Below are 18,995 nucleotides of genomic sequence, written 5' to 3'. Positions count from 1 at the left end.
TGACACATTTGGCTATTCTTCTAGAAAGCCAAGTCGTGGCTAAATATTTCCCGTATAAGGCGCTTTGCCAACAATGACGGTACTCTTAAAAGAGGTTACAACAGGATGCGGCTATTCTCTCAGTTTGTGAAAGGTCAGTTATTATAATGTAGACCGTTTACTAAACTGGGCATGTCTCGGTGAAAGGCAGTGTTGAATAAGGTATCTTTGAGCATTGGATTCGCAATGGAGATTTTGGTCAATCTGACACTGCTATTATCTTTGCATGTATGTAAATAGATACATCTTAGTTATCTACAGTGTTTTTGTTCTAAAAAGATCTTGCAGTTCACAAAGCTGATTTAAATAAATGGATACAGTAGAGGTAGCGTGTTAATTCCTATGGAGTTTATAAAAGGTCATTAATATTTCATTACTATTCATGGTATTAAAAAAGTCCTGTGCAATAATGTAAACCACGTGAAAGCTACTGATTACTAATACGTTATACAGAACTACTAATATGTAATTGTTCTGTATGGAAATAAAGTCTTCTTGTGACTCAACTCCCATACAAAACTTTTTTTTATTATAATGTTTTGCCACTTGTATCGTATTATTAATTAGAAGTCATAAATTAAAATAAATAAATCGAATATCGTGCAGGATTTTTAACACTATGTTTAAGCTACTCTAAGCATCCCTCTGTCCTTGACGACCTTCCGAGAAAGTCCAAGCAACTTATGCTATGAATTATTACGGAGTAAAAGTATTTGACATACGATGTAACAACAATTAAGTACAACCTTGCCTATGCTATTTTCAATCTTGCGGCTTACGCAATAGGAGTCTTTTGCACTCAACTTTTACTTTTTATAGCGCTAACACGGCTCGCAAACATGCGGACGCTTTCGTTAAGGTTTAGGGTTCTTTAAGATGTTAGTGAACCCTGTTGTAAACATTTGCAATAATAACTACACAGGAAGAATTATTTTTACTAAAACTGGCCATGATGAAAACGATTATGAAAATTTAACGATTATGTAAAAATTGTGTTGTATTCAAATACATGTAGCAAAGTAAAAAAATATAAATTGAAAGTAATTAGTAGTAATAGAAAATCGGCTCAATTAATTTTGTCAAGTAAGCAAAATAATTATAATAATATGTACCCGGTATTAATACAAATCTTAGTTAACCTAGCCGAAAGTAAACCCGGTGATTAGGTTTCTAGATTAAAAAAAGAGAAATATAGAGTAGCGGACTATAATGAATAATAATAATTTATTTATTTCATCAAGACAACATTGATCTCATTTTTGTTAGAGAATAAACCTTAAATATGGTTGGAACGTAAAAATGCAGTTTGCCAAAACATGTTAAATTATTTCATTATAAAAAAGGACAACACTCATGATCACCTGTATATTAACAGAGATAAAATATAATTTATATTATGTTATAACTCTAACTATAAAAACTTCTATATGTACAATTATTACATTATAAAAACAAATACACAAATACACAATTAATACTGTATATACACATACTATCTAAAGTGCCAAACGATTTTCCGTCATTTGACTGAGTTTGTTTTTTATCATGATATTATCCCAAAAGACCAGGTTAAAACTCATCAAAAGTATCTAAAAGTCAAACACACGTGAAATCTGATAAGAGGTTAACTCGTATACATTTTGAAGCAGATTACTTTTGCACCACCCACCTGTCAAGCCCATTTTAGGAAACAGAAGGCCATGACCTAAGACCCTAATGCCTTATTGAGTCAAAGATTATTCCATATTAGTGTGCCAATAAGTATGACTGTTGCTTAATATGTCTTATATTATAACTATTGACACTATATTTTTCCTTTTTAACCTTGTTTTCTATGTTTAATTTTTGTTATTTGACTAATTCGTGGTTTATAAAATAAATGTAAAAGCTGTATTTTTTTTCGTTCTACTTGATTTCATATTATCTCTGTTCACTTTAGAAGTATTCAAAAATTATTTACGCGTTGTCTTCATATTTGGGTAAAAAAAGAGCTAAAGAAGCGATACCTAGATTACCTACTAACTAATACAGTGCCCTTAGTGTAAGTTTTCGGTTACAAAATACGTCTCGATTGCGTTCGCGTTAAAATCTCAATTTGTATGGAAACACGAACATTGCAAACGTTCCGCTAGAGGCGCTGTTCGTGTTTCCATATAAATTGAGATTCTAACGCGAACGCGATCGAGACGTTTTTTGTAATCGAAAACTTACACTAAGGGCACAGGGATCTAGGCACTTTGTTCCGTTATAGTAACACAAACTAGCTTGGGCTTGCAACTTCGCCTTATTTGTAGAACTCCATATCGCGTAGGAGTAATAACCCGTATTTATTTATTTTCAACATTGTCAATCGAACCTTTGTGCAAATTAGAGCTTTTCTACATTTGAGATTTAAGATTCTGGGTTGATGAGTCAACTCAGTCAAAAAGTTTTCTATTTTTAAATGTGAAAATTCGGCTATTTTGGCCCACACTTTCCAGTTTTCTGCCAAGGCCGAATATGAAAACGATCACATCAATTTTTTAAGTTTCCATTAATTAACATACGTACTTAATTATAAATGCGTAGAAGGGTCATTTAAATTTAAATGATACAATTTAAATATTGATATCTCACCACTCGTGCTGTCATATTATTAAAAAGTCAATACCTTAGTTTTAATTGCTCATGTTAATTTAATTTAAGTTCGATTTTAGTTGCAGTTCTTACCATTTCCTTTTAGTTTCCAATATTAGGGTGCGTTGCCACCAGAGATGTGTGAGGATGCGTTGCTAGGAATCAGGGATGTTACACATCCGTTTCGGTTCCGGATCCGTTAGTTTTGAAACAGAAGTTATATCGGATGTCAATGCTTAGCGCGGCGGCAAAACTTGAACGGCGTACATCAAAAACATACAGGTTTATAATCACGTCCACTTACCACTCAGGCTCTGGCTCTGGTTCCGGTTCCGTTTTCGGTTCCGATTCCGTTTCTGGTTTCCATAAACAAAATTGAAAATATCTGGTTCCGCTTTCGGTTCCGACAAAACCATATCCGTTGCATCTCTGCTAGGAATGTGTAAACCTAAAAAACTAAATTAAAACATAAACTAATAGAAACGTTCCTCGCAACACATCCTCGAACATCTTTGGTGGAAACGTAGCCTTAGAATCTGGAGTTACGTTTTTTATGTGTCAAAAGTTATAAAAGTGAATGTTATAATTTATAAATGTCGGGCGGTTTGTTTAGTTACGTATTTGCTAAATGAAAGCTTTTGCGTTTGCTCAAATTTTATTTGTTTAGGTTAATTTTGCTTTAGTTTTTAAAATAATTTGTGTGCATTCTAATCTAACCTTACCAACTTAGTTAATTATAGACTAGCATTTCAAAGCAGCAATTAGTGATATTAGGATTCTTTTGTCTTTTAGTTTCTTCTTAAACAAAAACGTGAATAGTGGTAATCAAAATGCATATACTTAATATGCTTTAAATTTACTGAGTTGTATGCAGTAGATCCCGTTCACCTCTATAGAATCATTCTGTACTAGTTACATTTTTTTACGAAGGATACCCACAGAACCCAAACAGCTTGTGGACAGAATTTAACACGTTACGTCAATTTGTGAAGAACCAACAAGTGGATGTGATAATTCACCCGTCACATGCCATCTGCGATACGAGTATTGAGACCTCAGTGTGAACCGAATACTGTGAAATAAATTATTGTGCTGCGAATAATACGCAATTTACCTTAAACAAACCTAAATAAAAATTAAGTTTTTAATGCAAGCTTTTGCTTTTTTTGTTGACTGTACTGTAGTCTAAACTACAGCGACTTTTTTTAATAATTTATGTCATAAAGGTCATAAACCTGGTTAAAGCTACCTAGTTACCTAGCTACCAATATACTAGCAACAATATAATAGCTTTTTAACACTTACTTACGAATGATAATTATTTTTATAAGTGTGATTTTAAAAATCGACTTCTATTGCTATAGGTACTTAGTTAAATAGATTAGATTATATTTTTATCATTAGAGTTAACTTATATCTAAGTCAGTGATCATGTTGGTATGTATAGTTAGTTATTTCCATAGCTTTGTCTGGCACTAATGAGTAATAAAATGGGGGGTCTTGCATTGACCTCAAAGAACCTCAAAAATTCGGCCCACCGCGACGCTCACTTCACGTCAAGTTTATTTCATTTTAAATAATCGAGCGCATAATCGAATAACTCAAGATTAAGCACTGACATTTATTTAAGCGACTTTCTCTTACGTAACTCTAACCACAAAATACCCCAATAAATAAAGTAAAGAGTAAAACAACATTCAATTAATTACAGACGGCCATCAGTGACCAAAGTAACTAGATATCAAAGCCGTTTCACCTTGTTAGAAACTGGAGGTCTTCCTATGTTGGTATGTTATTACGACATAGTATACCACAAATATTAAGTTGCATCATCGAGATAAAAGTAAACGACTCGATTTAGGGGAAAGCAAGGATAAATGTGAGCAGATAAAACGTTTTTATTGACCAAATAGTTGTTAATAGTACTTTTTTATTATTTACTTATGAAAATAAAATTGTCAACTGATTAAGATTGGGTTTTTGGAATCTTTTTGTATTTTTTATTTCAATTCCAAATTTTTTGTTACTTATACGGTCATCCCGTAAAACCTATATTGAAAATACAAACTGAAATATAGATGCACAGAAAAACCAGAAAAATAAGACCAGCGCCGGGAATCGAACCCAGGTCCTCGGCATTCCGTGCCGTGTGCTATACCACTACACCACCGCCGATACAGACACGAATTTCTTCTATGCACCACATATCTCAGCTTGTGTTGTTTCTTATTTTGTCAACTGATGTTTAAAAGAGAAGCAAGTGGAGCTGTCTTCTTCTAATGACGCTGGCATAGACACGTAGGTGCACCTAAGCCTCGAAAAATAGGAAAAAAAACCGGCCAAGAGCATCTCGTATACGCCCAAGATAGGGTTATGTAGCCATTACGAAAAAGCAAGCACTAAAAAGTAATAAATATAAAGTAGTTCATTTATATGGCAAAATAATGTCGGGAATCAATTAGTTACAGAAAGAAATACCTAATACAATTATATTCACAACAACAGTACAAAGAGACAACAGGAAGGATAAAGATAGAGACAGAGTGTGTCATTGCGGTTGCGAATTGGGTACTGGATTTAAAATACTTATACATTAAAATGTATTGTTCATGTACCTAAATGAAAATTCCTCTGTAACATAAAATTGTATACGGATGAGATGCCGAAAAAGCAGTTTGTGTATAAAACAGGTACCTGATCTGCAAATTGACAACAAAACACACATTAAACTTACTTACATAACGATAACAATACTTGAAAAGTACCCTAACATGGAATTACCGCGGTTGGCAAAACCCTCCGACCGCAACGCATGCACGATCTGCCAAATGACTGGCATTAGCCACAGTTCCGTGATTATAAAATTTAATTAACGCTCAATCTGTTATTAGATGTGAACATAGAAAACTTACCTATGCATAGGAGTTTTATGACGAGACTTTGGAGAATTTAGCGAGTGCTAATTACCTAAATATTATTTGTGTCTGGCGATCACAAATTTGGAGCAGCGTTTTTGGCCGAATATTAAGAGAAGTCAAAGTCTAGTGGCTAAAAGCTTTAATGGTGGTCTCGTCAACAAAAATCTAAATTAAATTATTTAATTTTGGTATGTTGCCTCCGCTTTTTACGATGAATTAAAAAATTTGAAAATAAAAATTCTAAGTCGACATTATATGAAAAACATTACAGAACTGATACGGCAATTATGTCAATAATCTGTTTGGAAACGCTCAACTTATCTTTTTCACCTACCATATTCTAAAAACTGCAAATAGTACTCGCGGATATACTCTAATGACAGGACTTAGGTAAGCTTACCCTTTACATTCAGACCCCGATTAAGAGACGTTAAAAAAACTGTTAAAAAAATCAATGTTTCATCGAAATTTGAATATGTTTTAAAACCTTTATTGTGGGAAACCTCTTACAACGCTCTTCTAAAACTCACTCCGTTTCACACTAAATATATTATATCCATAATTTTCGGGAGGGGGGGGGATATAAACAGTACACTCGGTCAGCACACATCAACACTCGTGACTAGAGAATGCGAAACACACAGTAATAAAACGTTTATTCGCATTTATTATTCAATGTCTATTTTGATTGTACGTAGACAATTTATAACTAAATTTAGATAGGCTCTTTAGATTTAATTTTAAAACTAGATAAAATAAAACACTCTACGCATAAGGCCTTATGTCACCTAGAATAAGAATAGTTGCACGAAGTAAATATTTTTCTATTTAAAGTTTAAAAAAACCTGACAGTTCAAAGCCTTAACCAATATCCTCAACCCAGAGTTAAAATTTGCAAAAAATACGTTTATGACATGATGTAGACAAAAAACAATTACTTTTGCAAAGTTCCCATGGTATAGGAATGTCTGTAATAAATAGATACCCTAGAGTGCGAGCTTGATATTTCATAGATAATAACAGTTATAATTAAATTAGTTTATATTTATCAAAGACACCGCGGTCTTTCTCCAGTCAAAGTATCTAAGGCTTCAACATCATGTATATATAACAGCTGTATAATTGCCTCTCGTAAGTAGCTGTATCCTCGAAGGAACGTTCCCACGCGCCAGTGAAAATAGAAACTGCATCGGCTTACACAGCCTATAATTAGATGAGGATAACGTCTTGGATACTGGCTAGCTTTACAAAGTTTACTGCGGAGTGATATTATTCTGTTATTCTGTATACTTAGTGGGATAGTGGTTAAAAGATGGCAATAACTGTACCAAGGTTTCTGAGCAACATTGTGATTATGACTTTGAAATACTGTTTAGCTTAGTCTTAGTTCTAATTTAAAATGTTATCTGCAACCTCTTCTATGTTGGATTGTTTACTAAGATGAAGGCAAATGACCCAGGAATCAAACTATTTGACTGTACCTACCTAAATAGTATTTTATTAACTTTTCGGAAAGGTTGCGAAACTCATCTCCCTGCACCTATTTACACGTCTCACTTCAAAGCATTAACCTCTGGGCGGATTAGGAACTTCTCACACACCATTGAATTTCTTCGCAAGTGTGTGTAATTTTTGTCGCGATATTTTCCTTCACCATAAAGAAAGCTCAAAGTAAATTTTAAACATATTTAAATTAAAATAAATATCTTTTTTTTCCTCTATCTAAACTCTACTACTGAAATTTACATTCATCTACTTAAATGTTCAGTAGAATTATTTAGAAAATCACTTCAAATTAATCGAAATGTCATTTATTTATTTTTCTTTTATTCGACTGGATGGCAAACGAGCAAGTGGGTCTCCTGATGGTAAGAGATCAGCACCGCCTATAAACATCTGCAACACCAGGGGTACTGCAGATGCGTTGCCAACCTAGAGGCCTAAGATGGAATACCTCAAGTGCCAGTAATTTCACCGGCTATAAATGTTAATGTAGATAATGTTTGTCTTTAATGCTTATCTAATCGTTTGACTTTGTTTTCGAAAAAGGGCCACGTGAGCCGCAATAGGCATATATTAAAATAGAAAGGAGGTTAATATATTTTATAGCTTTTGTGATTTTCCGATATACGTAAAGCAGCAGTGCTTGCACTGTTGTGTTTCGGCGTGAAGAGTAAGACAGCCGGTGAAATTACTGGTACTTGAGGTATCCCAACTTAGACCTCTAGGTTGGCCACGCATCTGCAATCCCCCTGGTGTTGCAGGTGTCTATGGGCGGTGGTGATCTCTTACCATCAGGAGACCCACTTGCTCGTTCGCCATCCAGTTGAATAAAAAAAAATACATTGAAGTCATGTTTCTAACTATAATAGTTATTGTGTTATGTCGTGTTTTGTCACATTTAAATATGTCTATTCCAAATCTTTTTGTTTCGCATTCCTACACATTTAGCTGCGACTGTTTTTAAAATAAATAACACACATGTGGAATAAGTAGTCTTGAAAATCAAGTGTCTTTAAATTGATACAAAATATTTCAACAGGTGGTTAGAATAGGTTCATTTGCGGAACTTTTTATTTATGGTTAAAAAATGTTTCCATACACATAGCACATGCTGAGTCAGCGCATTTTCGCGGCTGTGCCGTGACAACTTTTATGTTTTACAACCTGAATTGTTTGCTTTCGTACAATTGCCATGGCATGTTTGTTAATCATCATCATCATCATCAGCCCGAAGACGTCCACTGCTGGACAAAGGCCTCCCCTTAGAACGCCACAATGAACGACAACTTGCCACTTGCATCCACCGGTTTCCCGCCACTCTCACGAATGTTTGTTAATAAAGTTTTTTATCTATCTACAGAGAGACAGATGTCCTACAAGTAATCTTCAATCCAATAAGGTTTTTTTGAGGTGTGAAACCCTAAAAATTAAGTACACTCCTCTACAGTAACATGTATCAGTTATAAATCCTTAGGACCACCAATAGCGATATAGAAAACGCGAATCGAACGTTCTGCATGGCTCTCGACCTTTTCGCCTCGTAATAAAGGTCCGAATCGATCGATGCGAATCGCCAAAACACGACACCACATTTGCGAAGCAGCTTTCACGACATTCTTGTCCAACCCGTCTGCCGCGCTATCTTTTGAACGAGCGATGTCGAGCGAGAACGAAGTGAGGTTGCATCACTGTGTTAGAAATTCTAGGTGCGGGTATGACAGGAAAAAAGAAACGGTGGTTTGTGAATGTAATACAACGAAAATAGAATCGGTACAACTTTGAAATCGGTTTCAATAATTCCGGACCGACTATCTTAGGAATATTGAAATAAAACCCGCCAGTATCGGTCGGACTCGTGCACTGAGGATTCCGTACAAATTTCTAGGTAGGTATGTTAAAATATACGCTTTACAGGGCCATAATCTATAATTATTCAGTGTTAGCAGAGCATGCAAGTAAAATGTAGGTACGAAGTAAGCGGATATTTTACTCGAATTCAAAAAAATAGGAAATAGATCTTATAAATGTTTGTTTTACGGGATGACCGTAAAAGTAAAAATTTGGAATTGAAATAAAAAATACAAAAAGATTCCAAAAAACCAATCTTAACTTAAAAATGTTTCCCATTCAGCTAAAAGGCAGTTGAATGGGACTTTAAAAAACATTTAGAAAAATTGGTTTGGCTTTGGTCAACAAGATGCTTAGCTACCAATACTGTGAAATGAAGAGCTCCAACCGTTTGACTGTAAAAAACCGTGACAGATCGTGTATACATGGAACCCTAAAAATAAGCCATAATTTTTATATTTATTTATTTAATCATTATAAAGTCATGTACATAATATTGAATCAGGATGTTCTAAAAATATGTATGAGTCAGGACATGACGCCCTGGAAGGGCATACAATGTAGGCTTAAAAACTAAACAAATATTTAACATCGGCGAAGAGACATTTATTTATTAAAATTTAATTAAATTACGTTATAAACTATCATCATTAAGAAAGTCCTTAACCGAGTTATAACATTTATCAATTTTGAACATGATATATTTAACATTTATCAATCAATAAATTTTCTAATTTCTTTTTGAATAAAGTGTTTCGGGATTCAAATTTTATTTCATTGGGGATTTTATTACTAATTAAAATACGTTTATAATGGTGGCTCTTCTTAAACATCTGTAGGTTAGTCTTTGGTAATAATAATTTATTCCTATACTTCGCCCTTTATTTTCTCAACGAGCCGGCTGGCACTCAATTGCTATTTTAAGATTGCTGGATTGGTGACATTCGAAAAATAGTTGATAAAGAGCCGATGCCAAAAAAGCAAAACTGAACGTTAATTATGGGGATGAAAGTTCTTAAGGAATTCCTAACAAATTTACTATAAGTATATTTATCGGAAAAATGTGTAGCTATGCTTAGTAAGAATGACGTCTTAATTATAATCCTACCCTCCTAACTTACAATAAAGAACGTAAGATGTCAAAAGTTCACTATGAAGAAATAGTCCTTTTGTGTTGGCAGGGTAGAATACACGTTGTATTGCTAAAATATGGCTACCCGCAAAATATTTATATTTTAGAAAGAATGGAAGAACAAAAAAATTGTTTAGATATAAAGCAATGTATTAAAATAGCTTATTTTCAGTAAACCGTAGAGGTTTCTATGTGCTATTATTGGCAGAATAGGTACCCTAAATAAATTAAACACTTTTCAAAGTTACTATTCCACGCGGACGAAGTCGCGGGCAAAAGCTAGTATATGCATATTTTGCATAAGCTTAGCTATCGTAAGGTCGCGGGTGAGCAAGGAAATGCTTTTAGTTCATTGATATGGACCTCCGCAAAGTAACGCCTGATTAAATAAATTAATAAAAAAACATATTCCTCGCAACACATCCTCACACATCTCTGGTGGAAACGCTGCTTAATCATCCTGTGTTACACCCACAAAAAGCTCATAATAACATCAAACAACATAACATAACAAATCCAAATTAACCGCCATCGCCATCCTCCTATGGAAATAGTAACCTTAGTAAATCGAGCAATCGGTTAATGTCAATATCTAGTGCAGGCTTGAGCAGCCAACTGGTTTTAGAGATCGAATAGAAATACCTATAAATAAATAGTCTACTTTGTTCAAGTTAAAGTGTTATTTTAACGACTTTTGCAGATTCTAGGACTCTAATGACCTTAGCTACTTATTTTAGTAGGTATGGCTAATATCGATACATTGCGTTTTTTTTTATTTTTCCCGTGCTTTAACAACTCGATTCCCACCGGGTTAGGTACCTAAATTTTTTTACGTCACGTCACTAACTCATAAATGACAAATATGGTTAAACTTGTGTATACTGTTAGATAATTAAGAATAGAATAAGAATAAGAATATTTTTATTCAGAAAAAAATACAGAAAAATACACATTTGAATAAAATACAAATAACATCATCTGACTTTTCGACGGCCTTCGCACTAGACTCTGGGTCTGTATCGCGAGTGCCAAATGAAGTCTTAAAAATACAAAATCTCTAAAAGTAATAAAAATAGGTATAAAAATAGTTTTGAACTTACTTGAAGTGTGTGTATGATTGTGAGTGTGTGTATGATTGTGAGTGTGTGTATACGTGTGCGTGTTTGCATGTGTTTGTGTGTGCGTGTGTGTGTGTAAGTGTTTTTTTACAGGCGTTTAATTGCAGGCTTTAAGGAGATCTTCCGTATCTTGGTAATTCAATTTAGCTAGATGCTATATACGCGGCGAGAGGAGAGGGTAGGAAATCATGTCTTACCATTACTTTCCGATGAGTAGTCACGGTACTTTTGTAATATATAATTGTCTGACCCTTAACACCTTACATTCAGTGGGAAACCTATAAGGCTTCTTGAGCATAACTTTTAATACAGCACGTTGAGCGAACTCTAAACTTTTTAAATTATTACTATACCACCCAAGCTGAAAGACAATACAGTAATGCCGATTGACAGAATGCCTTGTAAACCAATATTAAGATGTCTTTTGGTGCTGAATTTCGTAGTGACTTCATTAAAAATATAGCTTTTCTAATATTTTTTGAAAGGCAAGAGACTTGTTCTTTGAATGAGAGGTGTCTATCAAATTAGATGCCTAAGATTATATTGTTTATGACAGAGTTCTGAGGTAACAAATATAAAAATTACAATGAACTAAAATAATTTCCTTGCTCACCCGCGACCTTACGATAGCTAAGCTTATGCAAAATATGCGTGTTCATGCAGTTCCTCCACCTCCACACTGTAAGAACACACACAAATCACACAAACCCATCTATCACCACCACCACACTACACTGACGCGTTTCGAACTCAAACAGAGCTCATCCTCAGAGTGACACAACCGTACACCATGCTACCAGTTGTTAGACTAACGAACCACAACCACCGTTTTAACTTGTCACTGTAACTCCCCAAGTACCCACATACGTTTTATGAAACAAAACTAAACTACCCACACATTATTAATAAAAATTTTAACCGTCCTTCAAAACTACCTTGATTTTTTATGTAAAAAAAAAGTCAATAAATTATAAAAAATACACCCGAATTGATAACTACCTCATTTTTGGAGTCAGTTAAAAAATTAAGTTATGTTATAAAAATATAACTAAGCAATTATAAATCGCACACGGCAATTAGAATGTGTGTGGGTGGTGTGTCAAATATCACCCTGGCTTCTCTCTCACCAGCCGGTGTTACAGAGTAGGTACTATTTATTACTTATTCTGTGGTGCTCAAATACTTTTTGCCTAATCTCACTCTCGACAAGACCTATAGATCTCCCATCGATCAGCGGCTGCGGAAGCGCACATCCCATAACGCCATTGTCGGCGGAGAAAGTGTCGTGCCATTGAACTTGATCTTAACGTTAAATGATTGGCTCGGGCCGGACGTTGGGCGGTTGCTGATTGGCTGGATTTACTCAGTTTGCATATTAACTCTGCTGAAAGTAGGTCCTGGGTGTCTACGTAATTAGTTGGTCTTTTAACCCTTACCTACTGGAATATACCTTTCATATTTTGATATGTACCTAATAAAAAAACATATTCCTCGCAACACATCCTCACACATCTCTGGTGGAAACGCTGCTTAATCATCCTGTGTTACACCCACAAAAAGCTCATAATAACATCAAACAACATAACATAACAAATCCAAATTAACCGCCATCGCCATCCTCCTATGGAAATAGTAACCTTAGTAAATCGAGCAATCGGTTAATGTCAATATCTAGTGCAGGCTTGAGCAGCCAACTGGTTTTAGAGATCGAATAGAAATACCTATAAATAAATAGTCTACTTTGTTCAAGTTCAAGTGTTATTTTAACGACTTTTGCAGATTCTAGGACTCTAATGACCTTAGCTACTTATTTTAGTAGGTATGGCTAATATCGATACATTGCGTTTTTTTTATTTTTCCCGTGCTTTACCAATTCGATTCTCACCGTGTTAGGTACCTAAATTTTTTTACGTCACGTCACTAACTCATAAATGACAAATATGGTTAAACTTGTGTATACTGTTAGATAATTAAGAATAGAATAAGAATAAGAATATTTTTTATTCAGAAAAAAATACAGAAAAATACACATTTGAATAAAATACAAATAACATCATCTGACTTTTCGACGGCCTTCGCACTAGACTCTGGGTCTGTATCGCGAGTGCCAAATGAAGTCTTAAAAATACAAAATCTCTAAAAGTAATAAAAATAGGTATAAAAATAGTTTTGAACTTACTTGAAGTGTGTGTATGATTGTGAGTGTGTGTATGATTGTGAGTGTGTGTATACGTGTGCGTGTTTGCATGTGTTTGTGTGTGCGTGTGTGTGTGTAAGTGTTTTTTTACAGGCGTTTAATTGCAGGCTTTAAGGAGATCTTCCGTATCTTGGTAATTCAATTTAGCTAGATGCTATATACGCGGCGAGAGGAGAGGGTAGGAAATCATGTCTTACCATTACTTTCCGATGAGTAGTCACGGTACTTTTGTAATATATAATTGTCTGACCCTTAACACCTTACATTCAGTGGGAAACCTATAAGGCTTCTTGAGCATAACTTTTAATACAGCACGTTGAGCGATCTCTAAACTTTTTAAATTATTACTATACCACCCCAAGCTGAAAGACAATACAGTAATGCCGATTGACAGAATGCCTTGTAAACCAATATTAAGATGTCTTTTGGTGCTGAATTTCGTAGTGACTTCATTAAAAATATAGCTTTTCTAATATTTTTTGAAAGGCAAGAGACTTGTTCTTTGAATGAGAGGTGTCTATCAAATTAGATGCCTAAGATTATATTGTTTATGACAGAGTTCTGAGGTAACAAACATAAAAAATACAATGAACTAAAATAATTTCCTTGCTCACCGCGACCTTACGATAGCTAAGCTTATGCAAAATATGCGTGTTCATGCAGTTCCTCCACCTCCACACTGTAAGAACACACACAAATCACACAAACCCATCTATCACCACCACCACACTACACTGACGCGTTTCGAACTCAAACAGAGCTCATCCTCAGAGTGACACAACCGTACACCATGCTACCAGTTGTTAGACTAACGAACCACAACCACCGTTTTAACTTGTCACTGTAACTCCCCAAGTACCCATACGTTTTATGAAACAAAACTAAACTACCCACACATTATTAATAAAAAATTTTAACCGTCCTTCAAAACTACCTTGATTTTTATGTAAAAAAAAAGTCAATAAATTATAAAAAATACACCCGAATTGATAACCTCCTCATTTTTGGAGTCAGTTAAAAAAATTAAGTTATGTTATAAAAATATAACTAAGCAATTATAAATCGCACACGGCAATTAGAATGTGTGTGGGTGGTGTGTCAAATATCACCCTGGCTTCTCTCTCACCAGCCGGTGTTACAGAGTAGGTACTATTTATTACTTATTCTGTGGTGCTCAAATACTTTTTGCCTAATCTCACTCTCGACAAGACCTATAGATCTCCCATCGATCAGCGGCTGCGGAAGCGCACATCCCATAACGCCATTGTCGGCGGAGAAAGTGTCGTGCCATTGAACTTGATCTTAACGTTAAATGATTGGCTGGGGCCGGACGTTGGGCGGTTGCTGATTGGCTGGATTTACTCAGTTTGCATATTAACTCTGCTGAAAGTAGGTCCTGGGTGTCTACGTAATTAGTTGGTCTTTTAACCCTTACCTACTGGAATATACCTTTCATATTTCGATATGTACCTAATAAAAAAAATATTTCAATATATTTAAGATTCCATAAAAATAGTTAATACGTAATACAGAGTATTACAAAGTACATTTTATATGCATTTTTACATTTAAAATTTGGAATTTGGAATTGAATTGAATTCTTCGACTCATGGCCAGCCAAAAATTTTATATCATTTATTTACGTTACACTCGTCTCTGTCTTCTTCTTTTAAGGTACGGAACCTTAACAATCTTTAATGCTAATTCTGTTACATGTTACATGTTGCTAAATGTTACTAAATTGAACAAATAGCCGAAACTTTACCACCCCATTCACTTACAACTCGTTTCCCAACATTTTTGCTGTATGTAAAATACAAATATTGCAATACCTAATGTTCTTCGTTACATAACAAACTTCGGCAAAGCGTTAGTTGTAAGTTTGTAACATAAATAAAGGAAATGTTTTTAGCACATTGCTCCATAAAACTGGAAAATAATGACCATTTTCCACACAGAACGTTTCGTGAAACGCTTCAAAAACAAAAAACAAATATTGGCCAAGCTTTAGAACGTTCGGACTTCAAACAATAGTTATTTGTGCAACAAGAGAGCAAAGTTGTTTTTGTTGCGAGTGTTGATTTTGAATCCCGAGTAAGCGAAGGATTCTATAATTGAATCACGAGCGTCAGCGAGTGATTCTAGGTTAGAATCCTGAGATCAGCAAGGGATTGAAATACACGAGATGCAAAAAAACTTTGGTCTCGTGTGACACATACAATTTTTCACCTCAGCAGCGAGAACATAATTTAAATGTAACATAAGAATAAAACCACATATACCTACCTGTTTACAAAACAAACACATTTTTTAAAAATAGAATCCGATTATTATCAAATATAATAATTATTACATTTAAAACCATAAAAAGAGTCCAGTAGCTACAATACAAATCGCATACTCATAACATGCAATCTTAACTTCTTGTACTAATGTCACACTTATTTTTTAATACTGCAAAAAGCCTTATCTCGGGGTAATTGAAAAGGTTGAACAATTAAACCTTTAAATATTATTTTTATTAAGATTTCTATTACATAAACATAAATAGATTTGTTAAAAAATCATTCAATTTATCAAATAATAATTATACTGTAGAGGCAGTATACGGAATTTTTTTTTTGTAAAAAAAAACAAGAGAAGCGGCTTTCGTGCAACGAGGTTGCATACTTTATTAAAAGATCGAGAAAATTTACATTTTGGAAATATTTCGATATATTTTTAATACCAAAAATTTAATTTAAGTTTGTAATCGACAAATTTGATCCTATCTCTTGCTTTTTTCGAGTTAAAGTGAAATTACAGATCAAAGTAAAGTTCAAATATTTGGAATTCAGTGAGTAGACCCAACACTGTACTCAGCATTTAAAAAAAATAATTAAAAAGTTACTTTGTCTCACGGAGTGAGCAAAATGCGATTTTGCTCACTGATTTCTCATAGCAAAACCTGCCTGTTTGAGCTGCTGAGGTGAAAAACAATTTCTGCAACAGTGGTTAAACTGAAGAGTCGATCATTAATATTATTTTCCATTGAAATGGATTTTCAAGGATTCTACGCACAAAAAGCTGAGCATTTTGTGTTTGGTCATAAATTATGTTTGTTAAGCAACTCCGTCGCGAACTGCCGTGAAATCTCGTACTTTGTTCCTTTTAGCGGCGCGAGCGCATCAAACCGCAATTTTCTCGCATGTCTTTTTTTGTCTTTGAGTGAATTGTCACTGTACGCGGTGTGACATTACTGTTTATGTTTCTTGTTAAATGACTGGAAACGGTTTATTTTACAAGTTTTTTTTTATTATTTAGTACCTTTGTATACGCCGTGCTTATCTTAATTTCCGTTAACTTTGACGGCTCAGTTCATTGATATAAACAATCAGGTGATTAAATTTGTAGCGGAAACGAATAAAATGTTTTTTCCAAAATATTGATTGAAAAGAAATAACATTTTATCATCGATAATATACTCGTAACTTTACAGAATTGTAAAAACCACAAACATGACAAGTGACATTGACGTCAGACAGAGAGAGACATCCATCAAACAAAACTCTCTCTTTTTAACCTTCTTTTAGGTACATGTTTATTTTTCTGGTGATATTTTTACCTTGTTATATTTAATTATGTGGTGACAATACTTAAAACATAGGTAATTAGAACTCCATACCCTATTGGGATCAGAGTTCAGAGAGTCAATAGGTACCTTACCTATTCCTTGTTTAAATCTTTGAAAACTTTAAAATATATTTTAGAGGTTCTAGGTCTAACATAATGCGCAAAACAATAACGGAAACATAACTAGCCAAACACACCTTTTACTTTTACCACAAACAATGGAACACAATTTTGACCTGTTACATTCTATTTTCATACAAGTTACCGACCATTCTCAGATAATTCGAAATAACAGGCAAAGCGGTAAAGGTTGTGTTTGAGACTCGATTTATGTTGATGATATAATTGTGGGAGGTTCTTAACTTTTAAACTGTTTAACATATAATTAAGAATAAGAAGTAAGTAATGGGTAAAAATAAGTTACGGTTATTAGCATTATGAAGTTCCTGACAAAATCCAACCAGTAGTTGGTGCTTCAAGAAGTAACAAACATCTATCCATTCATAAATCTATCCTCACTAACTTTCACGTTTCTTTTATAATCTTAGTAGAATAATAAAAGGTCGTTTAATCTACAAACTATCAATTCAGGAACTAACAACTGTTTCCACACATCCCCTCCAACACCTAACATTGTGGTCATCTAACGTAACATCAAACGAGTTACATTATGTCACCATCTTCCGCCCTTATGTCGGCACATGCATTTGTAGCTCTTCCGTGTATCTCACCGTCACTTACCACTTGCCGTTGCTTAGAGCCAGTGTACATTGCGTATTTTTTACGTTCAAACAACGCACGGTTTATAAACGAGCAATTCGATATTTGACAACTTCTGTATTTGGCATATCCTACGAAAAAATAGATAAACAGCCAATTTTTTGCGAAGAAAAAATACAATTCTGTTGGTAATTGAATATAAGTTATTTTTGAAAAATCTATATGCCTCTTTCTATAACGGTTTTCTCTATGCAGTCGCTATGGTGCTACTTGTGTGTACACATTAGTATTTTGTTCTCTGTCTAATCTTGAATTTCAAACCTTAATAACTCTACTTATATGCAAAGGTAGCTTAAAAGTTGTTTTTCCGTTCAATACCGTAGTCACTTCGGCAGGATTTGGAAGTAGTCGTGTGCTCCGAATTTTCACGATGGGAACGGATTATTCACTACATCTCTGAACTGCGTTCTATGCGGTATATTTAGTGTGCATGGAGTCTTATCGCTCACCACTTACCGACAGTAATGGTGGTCATAGTCACGGAGGCTTACTGTGTGATGGTGCCTTAAAAGGCATAGACGGAGCGCGGTTAGAAGTAATTCATTTTCTTTTGTTTCCATCGACGAAAAATCGTAAGAAGCCGTGACAAACTGCAGATTTTTTTTTTGTAAGCAAGCTTACACTATTGGAAATCGATTTTGAAAATCACCCGAAGTACCACTCGGAATTGGTGAAATATTGTGCTAATTTTGAAATGCGAGTAGAAAATTATATATAACTATGTCAGCTGGTTTAAATTTTTATTAGAGACAGGTGTAAGTTTGTAGTACCTACCGATACCGACACAGACTTTTACTAATGAATATTTTATTAGTCCTATGATCTCTTTTTTTATTTACGACAGTTAAGGACAGGAATAATATTTTTTGAGAAGAACATGCACCATTAGTATGCATAACAAATACTCGTACTGTATTATCCCGGAGAGTAGATAATGAAGATGTTACGAGTAGGTATATGACAAATTTACTTAAAGTATTGCGAATACGTCACTTTACAGTCTAATCCTAATCCTTACCTCTAAGGAAAACGTCTTAGTAATCCTACTGAACCAAAACTCTGACGTATGAGCATGAACAATATGGCTCGTGCCAAGCCTAAACAAAACGCTTTAGCTTCTGCCTTAAAAGCGTATCAAATTTCTAATGGCTCCCACTAAAATATGGCCCGGCCATTGTCTAATTCGTTAATGTCATAAGAAGATTACAATTTCCCTTATAAGCCCTATAATG

General features: G+C 34.4%; 1 protein-coding gene across 1 annotated transcript in view; it reads left to right on the top strand.

Annotated features, from left to right (window-relative positions):
• The window catches only part of LOC141434720 (uncharacterized), a 77,536-nt gene that overhangs the window by 35,828 nt on the left and 22,713 nt on the right, over positions 1-18,995 (top strand). The gene's annotated exons all lie outside the window — the stretch shown is intronic.

The sequence above is a fragment of the Choristoneura fumiferana genome, chromosome 14, assembly GCF_025370935.1.
Source record: "Choristoneura fumiferana chromosome 14, NRCan_CFum_1, whole genome shotgun sequence".
Taxonomy (NCBI): Eukaryota; Metazoa; Arthropoda; class Insecta; order Lepidoptera; family Tortricidae; genus Choristoneura; species Choristoneura fumiferana.
Note: the sequence above shows the minus strand (reverse complement) of the source record. Positions and strands in the feature narration are given on the sequence as shown.